Source organism: Cygnus atratus, chromosome 3, assembly GCF_013377495.2.
Source record: "Cygnus atratus isolate AKBS03 ecotype Queensland, Australia chromosome 3, CAtr_DNAZoo_HiC_assembly, whole genome shotgun sequence".
Taxonomy (NCBI): Eukaryota; Metazoa; Chordata; class Aves; order Anseriformes; family Anatidae; genus Cygnus; species Cygnus atratus.
In genome coordinates, this window is record NC_066364.1 from 47,984,600 (window position 1) to 47,996,767 (window position 12,168).

The following is a 12,168-nucleotide window of genomic DNA, read 5'->3' on the forward strand; positions in this document are numbered from 1 at the left end:
ATTTGAGCCAACCTACAACAACAAATTATCTAGAGGCAAAGAGGCTGAGCTGCGCTTGCTGAGAGGACACCCCCAGCCTCTGCTGTACTCCCTCTTCCAGCCCTGGTTTTGGACTTGAGGCTGTGTAATGTAATCATCTCCTGTGAAAGCACACACTTCCCTCCACCTCCTCCCCTCTGACCCCCCCCCCCAAAAAAAAAAAAAAAAGTTTTAGGGATTGGGTAGTGCAGAATAAAACAACTATCGAGTTGCGACCTCTCTGGAAAGATCTGCATCCCATCATTGGCCGATTGATATTTAAACCTATGGTTAGAGCAATTTTTAGCTATTTATTTGGAGCCCACGTGGTAAAATGCAGAACTTTGTGTCATTATGATCTGCTGCCTGCTTATGCTCCAAATATTTATAAGGTTTCATGAACCACTTGTGCTGCCACTTCTAAGTTTCTTATTCAAAGGGGAAAAAAAACCACCACTTTTCCACAGGAATTCTCCAATTGAGAGATGCTGAAAGGCCGGTGTAAAAGAAAAGATGAGGTCACTGAAGATTTGAATTCTGACCCTAACTTTCAAAGTACAATTAAAATGTCACTTCTGTTTTATTTGAAGCAGCTTACCAATTATTTGCTGGATGAGTTATCTCGGTGGTGAAAATGGTTTTCCTGGGGTTGAGGAGGAGGTGGGGAACAGGTAAAATCTGAAACACCGGTTGGGTCTGACGCAGTTTGTTGTGTGGCCGGCAGTGCTGGGGACAGAAGATGCCCTGGGGTGCCTGGCACTGCACCGGGGTGGATGCCAGCTCTCACCCACTTGCTCCTGGTGTGTTCTGGGCAAGCTTTTCCCCTTCCTTCCTCCACAGTATAATCTGCCTGACATTTCGCCTGCCTGAGCACTCCCCTCTTGCCCTTGGGTGAGTCTGCACCTGCTCTTGCTTAGGCTGAGAAGAGCCAGGATGGGGCCATGAAAATCAGGGGTAAATCTGCAGCATCCCTGTGCTGGGCGATACAGCTCCTCACCCAGCCTCTCCTATGCCCAGCAGCTCTGCCAGCAATGGCACAACAGGATGGCCACCCCAAAGTGGCACCCAGGTCCTGCTGCCGGTTGGCACTGGGCCTTTCTTGCCTTCTCCCTTCACCACTTCCCTGGTCCTGCCTTAGCGTGGCAGCACAAGGGGCCGCAGCCCCTGGCCCCACGGACATCCATGCCAGCACCCAGTCGGTCAGAGGGTCATTCATGAGAAAACACCGATCGCTTCCTGGTATGGGAGGCTGACACGTTTCACTAAAATGATGCTTCTGAAAAAAATTAATGGCATTTCAGATGAAAACATCAGGTCCGGATGTAAACCAGGTGAGGAGGACTCTCTCAGAGAGGTATGGGGCTGTTGCTTGGCAAGGCCTGCTCTTACCCTTCATCGTCCTACACACTGCTACCCACAGTTAATCTGCCTTTTTTTTCTGGCTATTTATCTGGTTTAACTGGAGCAATTGGCTTGGATAAGAAAATTGAGAAGCACCTTACAATAGCCAAAAGTCTGGTGGTTTGGACCCACGGGAGGTTACTGAAATTCAAGTTTAAGTTTCTTTTCTGCGTTAGACAAAATCAGAGACTTAAAGAAGGGTTATCACATCACAGTGGTTGCCTGTTTTCAGGAAAGGAGAGGGGAAAGTGTCTGGATTTGGTTTTCCTTCTTTTTTATATAAAGGTTTTTTTTTTTTAACTTTATATGAAGAAAATATTTACAGAGGTTCTGGGGAAATTGCTACTATGAACAGTAGAAAGTGATGTAGGTGAATGGTATGGAAAGATGACAATGGCAAGGAAACCTGACAGCAGCAGTGATGCTAAAATGTGGGGAATCGCACCCAAATGTTCAGTTTAGCCCACCAAGACTGGTATCTCCCTCTATCCACCTTGTCTGGTGGATAGAGACGCTCTTCCCAGGTATGTTTTGGAGCATCTAAGGTAGCGCCTGCTCTGGAGCACCTCTGGGTTTGGGAAGGCGGACAAGGACACAATGATGTGGAAACAGAAGGTTAAGATGTTGGAGCAAGAGTTCCTGGTGAGCTCTGTTTTACCTAGGAATACACAGACTTGATGGGGAGGGGATGTGCCCTGTCCTGGGGCTGTGCAGAGCAAGTCACACAGTGCAGCTGGGTTGCTGCTTGGTGGTACAGAGAAGGATTTACAGCAGCCCAGGCCATTCACCCCAAGTGCGTGGCTGCTCCCTGCTAAGTTTTGGGAATCCTAATTCCAATGGCTATGAAGAAGAACTGTGTGCTTGCCCAGACCAAGATTGTACTCCTGTTTTGGGGAAGGTTTGGAATGATCGTCACCAACGTGGCAGAGGGCCGGATTTCTGTCTCATCTCTCTTCAGTGCCACCAGCTGCCTCGTGAATTCAGGAGTGTGGAGCCTACATCTTCTTGGTCACTCTAAGGGTCTGTTCCACAACGCTGATTCCTTTGCTTCCTCTCTTTAAGATGTGCATTTCATCTAGGCTGTGCAGTAGCATAAAAAAGACCCTGGAACTGGATTTCATACATTTCCTTGCTACTTAACAAGGGCATGGTGACATGCATCCCTGTTCCTAATGTCACTAGCTAGTGTGAGGGTTCAGTTTAACATACTTTGAATGAGTTTGGTGAGAGAAGATACTAAATGTGCCAGCAAGGGCCAAACATAGACGTGAAGTAGTGAAATTTCCCTTGAGGCTTTTCAAGGAGTAGGTGCAGGGAAGCAGGAGCCAGTGTATAACAGGCCTTCTGCTTTCCAGTTCATGTTTCTCCCTGTAGGTTCTGCTCTGACTACAGAGTGAGCGGACACCACTGCAGAGCATCCTTGCAACAATTTGACCACAGAGGCAGGGGGGACCAAGTTGTCCCTAGCACTGCTTCTGCCAAGATACATAAGGAGGGCAAACCCAAGCTTCTTCCCCGGTGCATTCCTTGAAGTCACAACATCTGCTCGGAATACAGCTCTTGTTTCAGTAGGTGGCAGAGCCCAAGCTGTGTATCTGACCCAAAGTCAAGAATGATCCATAGCTTGCAAGAGCAGAGCAGAAGGAAAACACCACCCTCAAAATCAAGGGATGGTGCATAAGGAGTTGAGTTGTTATTCCATTCGTGCTAGAGGCTTCCCCTGACTTCCCTGACTTTTGCAATGTGGCATCCCTTCAGTTAGTTCGTGAAAAGATAAATCATCAAGTATTCAAAGGGGAAGGTTTTAATGAAGAAGCTTGAACTGCTTTAAGAATTGCTAAAAAAAAAAAAAAAAAGGAATAAATTATAGAACTCTTACAAGTAACAGATGACTCCAGAGTGTTTCCAGGGCTGAGCTTGCTCCCATGCTGACTTTAGCTGCACTCTTGTGGTTTATTTTCAGAGCAGTTTCCCTGAGAAAATGATTGCAGTGCCTTTTCTCCAAGGCCATGCATGTCCCAGATGAACTAGGCCTCTTCTAGCACATCAACATTCATTGTCCGGGTGAATTAACTGCTGTGCTAAATGATGGAAACTCTGCCACACCAGCCCACATCAACGGCTGCCTCACCCCTCCCCACCCAGCATCTATTTTTTTCCTGAACAATATGATGTGAATCTGGAGACAGAAATGTTCAATGGAGCGCAGAATGAGGGGGGGAGCAGCCATGGAAAAAGACTCTGTGTGAGTGTACGCGTGTGTCCAAAGCCATGTCAATGGCATGGCCCTCTGAGGAGGTGGGACATGATGGAAGCAGCTCTCTGGCTGCTGTCCCTGCCTGCAGGACCGTGCTGCCAGCGTGGCAACACTCGGCTTATGGGGCAGCACTGGGAGCAGGCATGCAGGGATCAGTGCTTGGGTTTGGGGGCAGAAGGGAAAGATACTGCTCCAGAGCTGAGCTACCCATCTCCTCAGCATGGAGGCATGGAGCTAGGAGCACCTCCAGCAGCTGGCTCTACCAAGCAGGGCCACGCTCCCCATCACTCTGATTGCATGGGCAGCACAGGAGGGAGCAGCACCTTGAAGGAGCTAGGTAGCTGCAGAGAGAGGGACGAAGCTCCCTGGGAAGGCTTTGCCGTAGTCATCAAACTGCCATGCAAAGCTGTAACGCTGTGCTCTTCTGGGCAAGGATTGAAATCCTCACACATAGGGACATAAACCAAAGATGAAGCTCTGGGGTGGTGGAGCGTGCTTCACAGCTGCCCGTTGCTCCTCAGGTTAAGATGCAGCTGCAGAGGGCATTAGCACAGCTCTCGCTCACTGTTCATAGGAGCACTGTGTCAGCATCTAAGCCCACACAGGTGAACCTCCAGGTTACCTGCACTGAGTCTATCTGCAGTAGGGGAAAACAGACAGGCTTAAAAAGCCAGCTGACTGCTCCAAGCAGAAAGCATTGAGAACTAGGGAACATCCTTATGCCCTCCTTCCCAAACTGCTTATCACCCTGCACTATGCCTTGCCATTTGAGACTGATTAGTGAGCGATGGAAATTCATTTTCATTGATGCATGTTAAGAAAGGAACAGGCAAAATACCTGAAGTGCAGAGTGAGGGTTCATAGAGAGGCTGCAAATTTTGTTTTCTCTGCTTCTCTTCCCCTACCCTGGAAAGTGAGGAGCCTTCCTACTTGTTCTCATTCTGTCCTCTTCTCCATAATGCCTTGTGGGGTTAGGACTACACCTCTGACTTCTGGGTGGTTTTCCCTCCCCAGATCAACACAATCCTGTTTAGTGCTGGAAAGCAGGCAAAACCAAGTGTGTCCACCTCAGGGCAACTCACATAAGCTCAGCTCCATGGCTTTATAATTACCAAAAAATTGTCTTTTGTAGCTGACACAATCTTTCTATCTGATCAGCACTCTGCTGTGTGTTGGGTGCAAGTTCAACTGGGGTGAAGAGCATATGTTTCTCTCCTAAAAAGTAATTTGCTGGGGGGGGGGGGGGGGGGGCAGATATAAATAGCTGATTTTATTGTGCTGGTCATGCACTCTGGTGTTGGCACGAGGTGTAAAGCATCTGACTGTGAAGTGGTGATGACTAGTATGTTCTCATTTCTTTATAAAACTTTGCATGCTATGCCTGATATGGATTTTTATTCTGTCACTTGATTGCTATGAAGATGCATTCATCGAACACAATGACTGTCACGTGAACCAATCAATAGGGAAGATGCTTCTCCAGTCTGCACTCTATCTGCAGCAGGGGAAAATAGACAGGCCTTAAAAAGCCAGCTGACTGCTCCAAGCAGAAAGCATTGAGAACTAGGGAACATCCTTATGCCCTCCTTCCCAAACCGCTTATCGCTCTGCACAGTGCCTTGCCATTTGAGACTGATTAGTGAGCGATGGAAATTCATTTTCATTGATGCATGTTAAGAAAGGAACAGACAAAATACCTGAAGTGCAGAGTGAGGGTTCATAGAGAGGCTGCAAATTTTGTTTTCTCTGCTTCCCTTTTTAGTTAATCTCAGAGCACGATTTCAAGCCAAAAAGTGACAGAAAGCAGTAACGTACTTTATGGGGAGTACTCAGGAAGTGGATACATCCCAATTCTCAGTCTAGTTTTTCTCCTCAGCACTCTCTGTGCACAAAGCTGCACATCCCTCTGGGCACATTGCCCTAAAGCCCAAATGTTATTCCTTAACCTTGATATAGTGGCCTCCGTGCTCTGGGAGTTTATGCTGGTCAACACAGTCAATGTGCCTTCCAGCCTCTGCTTTGAGAAGGGCGGAGATTTGGCAGGGGAATAGAAGCGCAGTGATGAGAGGAGTCAGTGTGAAAGGGAGATCAGGGAGCAGAATGAGAAGGAAAACGTGACCCAGCACCAGCATTAAGTACTTGAGTTTCAGTTTGAGACTTTAGGGAACAGCGGATCCCATCCAAGGTGACAGAGACCAAAGCAACTTTTGTAGTGAGAGAAGACAGTTCCTGCAAACAGTCTGCATGGTCAAGTGACAAGGGAAGCAGAAGAAGAGGTCATGGCATGTTACCCAGTAGCCCCTAGATAAGCCATAAGGAATTTAAAACCACTGTGTTGTTTTTAGTTCCATTAGATTGATGAGAAGATGATTTTTTAAAAACATTATTCCAAAGATTTTCATGGTCTTGGCCTTCACCACTGGCAATGCTTACCTTATTTTAGGGGAGCTATCATGCAGCTTTCTGAAAGGCTCAAATCAATAAAGTTGTGTTTGCTCCACTGTTGTTCACCCAGTCAAAGCACCAGTTGGCTTCACAAGGGGGTTGTCTGAATAAGTTCTGTGGGATGTGTCCCCTTCGTGTCCTAAATAAATGAGAAAAGAAGCCAAACTAGGCATGTCAGTCACTGTGCTTTGCTGGTTATGACCCCTCAGCACGATAGGCACTATTGTGGTGTAAGTGGTTGCACGCCAAAAGACCAAGGAGATCATGGGGGGCTCCAGTCCGATCTCCCTCACCCTAGCCAGGTTTTGCTGTCTTGAGCATCTGTCTTTCGTTTGTATGAGTAGGGGAAAGGCCAAGAGGGGCATCTTTGGTTAGTATGTGTAGCATGGACAGTACCTGTGGGGAGTTAGCTCTGTTACTGGGAGATGTGTATTTGCATGAGAATCATAGAATATCCTGGGTTGGAAGGGATCCACAAGGACCATTGAATCCTTCTCAGTGCCATGACCACTGCCCTGGGGAGCCTGTCCCAGTGCCCGATGACCCTCTGGGTGCAGAACCTTTCCCTAACACCCAGCCTGACCCTCCCCGGTCCCAGCTCCATGCCGTCCCCTCGGGTCCTGTCCCTGTCCCCAGAGAGCAGAGCTCAGCGCCTGCCCCTCTTCTCCCCTCGTGAGGGAGCTGCAGGCCGCCATGAGGCCTCCCCTCAGCCTGCTCTGCTCTGGGCTCAACAGACCAAGGGACCTCAGCTGCTCCTCGTATGTCTTGCGCTCCAGACCCTTCACCATCTCTATAGCCCTCCTCTGGACACACTCTGATAGTTTTATGTCGTTCTTATACTGTAGTGCTCAAAACTGCACACAGGTCTCGAGGTGTGGCTGCACCAGCGCAGAGCAGAGTGTGACAATCATTTCTGTCAAACAGCAAGTGGAGCTGTCTCCTGGTACTATCTCAGATTCTCCATGAGACCAATCTGCCCTGTCCAGCTGTGCTTACTGACTGTGCTCTGTCACGCCTGAGAGCCCATCCAGCCCACTCTTCAGGTTGTCCCTGTGGAGCCCTGGGTCTTGCAGTGTAGACACAGCCCCTTCAGCAAGGAATGACAAAGGGTGAGCCATGGGGAGAAGGTTTTGAAACATTTCTCTAATGCCCATGGCTGAAGTGCTCTGGGAATGTTAGTGCTCTGGGAGCAAAAACATTTGGTCATATTAAATGACTCTGCACAAGATGAATAACCAGCCTGACTGTACATGGTGCTGGGAGCACTCCTCATGAGGGAGCTCTGTCTTTCAGTCAGAGCAGGGGAAAGATGGCAGAAGGGAAACCCCAATTGTTATTTGGGGGGCCCTAAGTGAAATATCAGCCCAGCTCCCTGCCACTTGGACTGCACTACAGACAGCTTTAAAAACATCAGAAGAATTGGAATAAGCTGCAATTTTAATGTTTGAAATGCAGTTTTCAACTGACTTGAAAGCGTTGGGGGAAATCTGGGTTTCTGGGAGGCATCCAGTTCTAATGGCAAAACAAGTGAGCTGCAAGGCAGGCTCTGTACCCCATCCCATCACCATCCCTGGTCCAAATGTGTCTCCTCCTCCAAGTCCATTTCCCTACCTGTGCAGTGCAGACAGTGATACCTCCAAGCTCTGTAAAGCACGGTGAGATCAAGGGGTGAGGGCTACTACATAACTGTGATGCATTATTATTCACCCATGATCTTGTGGAATGAAAGGCGCTCTATGAAACCCAGAGAATGAACTATTATTATATCAATTTACAGCTTTTTATTGCAGGGATTTCTGCATCCTCCCTTCCAGCCACCTCACTGCCAGGGCAGCATCACATACTGATGGCCCTTGCAGCGAGAGGCAGAGCAAAGGTGGAAGCGATGGGGCTGTGTGAGCTCAGGCAATGCCCACTGTGCCTGTGATGAATCCCATCCCATCCCACTGGCACTGACCCTGTCTCCTTTTCTGCTTTGCAGGAATGCTCACCAACAGGGTACCTTGCATGGAGAAAGGGAGCAGAGCAAACCACGTCACTCCACTGAACGACACCAGCTGGTCCGCTCACCATCCCCTCTGGCTAAAAGTCAAGCAAATAAAGCAGCTTCCCATCACGAAGTCCCTCCGAGGAAGCCTCAGTCCCACGGGTGCCTTTGACCCAGAAGACAGCACATCATGGACCCACACAGTGTGCTCAGCATTCCTGCGACCACCCCCTCTTCTCCTCCAAGGAACGCTTTCTCCTCTTGGTTTCTTGCTGCGGGGATTTTTAACCCTGGTTTCAAAAACCACATGGACCAACATAGGTACTTTTTCCCTCCCTGACTTCAAAGTTCAGATAATTGAGACTGGACAGTGATATGGATTTTTTTTTTTTCGAAAAACTGCTGTGGTTTTGCTGCTACACTAAGAATCGTGATTTGCATTGTATGGTTTTGGACCTATTCAAGTTTTGATGGGGGAAAGGGGTAATACTGGAGTAGCAATGCTTCAGAGTCATCTCTGTCCTACCCATGATGCACTTTTAAATGAAGAGTTAGAATATTTTATTGGCTAATATACTTTCCTTGTTATTTTTACAAAGGCCACCTTTATCCTTTCTAATGCCATATTTTCAGTGTTACACTTTTATGGCTTTTAATTTTTGATTTGACAGATGTAAGAAGCAGCATGAATAGTTTATACTGTGGTTTTTCAGAGACTGAATGCCAAGAGAACTCAGTAAATGTTTATTCTTCTCAGCTTTCTCTTTAAATTCCCCTAAATAGCGCCCCATTTGGGAACAGAGCAAGAGTGTTGAACTAAAGACCAAAATTCCCTCAAGGTGTAAAATAATCTGAGGGGAATATTTGCTGGGCGTCACGAAAGACTTGGATGAAATTTCAACCCTGATGGTTTTCAGTGATCCAGGAAGGCAGTGAGACAATCTCTCCATATGCATAGCCCTTTCATGATAATTAGAATGGTATGGACAAACCAATGAAAACAAGGGTAAAGTGAGAAAGATCCCCCATGATTCTGTTTCACTGTTTGCTTTCTCCTGTCATGGTTAAGAGAAATGTGCAATTCGATCCTCAATCAGTGGGTGGAGGATAACAGGGTAGAATTTACTTGTGTGCACTTGTACAGTTGTAGCCAAGAGTCCAAAAGTACACTAGAGCATGTTATACTGGCACTGAATTGGTAAGAGAGTCGTGGAGTATCCCATTCTGACAAATACAAAAAAAAAAAACAAAAACAAAACAAAAAAGAAACAAAACAAAACAAAAAAGCAACAAAAAAACTAAAAAAATCCACACAAAAAATACAAAAAAAATAAAAACTAAAAAAAAATTAAAAAAAATCAGATCACCTTGTGATTCAGTGTAACTGTTTACTAACTCGAATAAAGCAATTGTTCACTCTCAAGTGTTCAGAGCACACCTTTTCTATAAGGCTGCTGCGGGGAAGTGAGGAGCAATTTGCAGAAGCAGTGTCTCTGATGGTTTCAGCGGTGCTGGGAGCAGGGTATCCAAGTCAGTTGAACCAGAGCCTTGTAGTGATGGTGCACTATGAGCACTATGTATATACTGTATTTCTATATTTTCCTTTGTACAGATTCACTTAAGTCAAGCTACTGTTTTACAGGTGCTCCTTATTTATTAGAGCTGTGAAAGCTTGGAAAACACACCGGGCGAGCAAGCTCGCTTTTTAAAAAAAAAAAAAAAAAAAAAAAAAAAAAAGGGCAGGGGGGAAGTCCAACAGCTCCTGAGTCTAGGGAGAGAGTTCAAAGAGATACTGATGAAACATCTTTAAGAGAGCAAGAAACTAAAGCACCCTCAGTGTGCTCTGCTTTCCTTTTGGGCTTGCAACAATTTTCTCTCTCCCTGACTGGTGTCAGATTTATTAAAACAAAATAAATCTCCAAGAAAAAAAAATGCACTTAAATGTGCTGTTGTTTTATTAGTATTATTTACTTTTTTCTTTATTTTTATTTTTATTTTTTATTTTTTTTGGTGCATGCAGTTATTCACTCCTCTACCTGCCTGGTCACAGATCAAGCGAAATTCACTCTGAAGTCTCAGAAACATATGCGTAAGTGTTCCTGGAGGCTGTGTCTATGTCCCTTCCATTTTTGCTCCTCTCTCGTCATCTCTCAGCTTCTGCAATGTTCAAGGTGTGGGGAAAAAAACAACAAACAATGCACTTAGCAGTGCAGGGTTAGGCCCTGATCTTATAGAAGAGCCCCATATGGATGCTCTGGCTGCAGCTCTGCTCATTTCAAGGGGATCTGTGCAAGTTTGCTCACACCCATGCATTTGGGGCCCGTGTACAGAGTGTGCTCCGTGTGCCTTTTGTAAGGATGTAGGGTTTTTTATGCATCAGCTCCCCCTGAAATCAAGCCTAGGCTCTTCCAAGCACCAAACTCCTCCCAAATGCCCCCAAACTCTGCAACAGCAACATATTTGCAGGCCCTGAGCTGTCTTGCAGAAGGCTGTTTGCTTCCCAGCTCTTGGCTGGCGCTGCTGATGGAGGAGATTGAAATGTCCGGTGAGCTCTGTAACTTTTTGACTGATTTCATTAACCACTCATGTAAGGAAAACAACAATAGCATAAGCACGCCTGCTTGGAAGGGCATGCAGAGCAGAGCTTGTCTTCCTAGTAAACAGCTTGCTACATCTCTATTTATTCATCTGAACTTGGCTGTAAAATGAAGGCCGTGTGTATTGATTTTGCTTTTGTCAGTGGTCCAGAATTGTTAGCACACATTTTCACTCCTCTGAAAAACAACAGACTCTTTAGAGAAATCTTTCTCTCTTGTGAGCCGCTTTTTCCAGAAATGGAATCAGCTTGTCAAAAACCATATAGAGGTATAGAAAGCAATCTAGGCTGAAGCTGGCTTTGTGCATTTCATGTGATCACAAACTTACCTGAGCTTTCCTGAAAATTTGCCTACATTATGCTTTTCAAACGACTTTCCCCAGAATTCAGAATCTGAGCTGACTTAGTTGAATCAGTTCATTGTTTGCTATTTTAAAAATATCTACAGCTGCGTATCTGTGGAGAAATCTCCAAGTACACATAAACCTTCAGTGAAATGTAGACCAAATGGTATGATACATTATGCAAAAGAAACCTGCTTTATTTTTTAGGCCAAATCCATCCCTTGCATAATGCCAACAAAACGAGTGGAATTACACAAAGGATGTGAGAAGGTCCCTTGCAATTAACAGGAGCCCAGCAAAGGGATGCAGAATGTTGCTCACTCACTGCTGACATTATTTATTATGGACTAAGACATAATAATCGAGCCAAGCCTTTTCCTGGAGAACTTACCATCAAGGAGCCAAAGAAAATCCCAGTGCACGGGGAGATACACGGGAAGGTTCCTGCCTGCAGCAGAAACGGCTCCAGCTATTGCACACGTGCAGTTTTCAGACGCAGAGGCTGTGTTCATGAGCAGAGGAGGCAGCTTTGCCTCAGGTCCCCAGCAGCCAGCCTTGTGTGCATCCCCTCATGCTGCCGGGCAGAGGGGGAGTTTGCTGCAATCGAGCCACCCCGGTCCTTCTGCTGGCACTGAATTTTTGCTGTCAGCAGGAGTCTTGCCCTTGCGATAAGAGGGGGACTTCATGCTGCAAACGCTGTGCATTAATCACCCCTGGTGTTGTCTTAGATGGGTTTGAGGGCTTCGTTTTTTTTCAGAACTGCTACACAATTCAGTATGTGGTTAGCCCAATTCCATGAATAAGAAGGTCCCATAAAATGAAAGGATTTAATGCTTTTTCCGTGCTAAATGATGGAAATAAATTTGCTTTGTTCAAATAAGCACCACATGCCAAATTTGCAAGGATGCTTATCCAAGTCCGATATCCCATTCTGAGGTCCTTATTTGGACACCCAAATCAACACTCAGCCAAACACATGCACGAGGCATTTCAGTGCCATTTGGAGTGTCCATATATAGAACTGGATGCGCTAACTTCATTGCCTTTGTTTTAAAAATAGGCCTGGAATATGTAAAGGCATCATTTAATAACAACTATGACAAACATGCGGTGCTCGAAC

The 12,168-nt window shown here is 46.2% G+C and overlaps 1 protein-coding gene across 1 annotated transcript in view; it reads left to right on the top strand.

Moving 5' to 3' along the window:
- Positions 1–8,864, top strand: part of SOBP (sine oculis binding protein homolog) — a 108,745-nt gene extending 99,881 nt beyond the window's left edge. Inside the window, exon 7 of the mRNA XM_035564813.1 lies at positions 8,103–8,864. The gene's annotated coding sequence lies outside the window, so the exon portion shown is untranslated. The remainder of the gene's footprint in view (positions 1–8,102) is intronic.
- Positions 8,865–12,168: the final 3,304 nt, after the last annotated feature.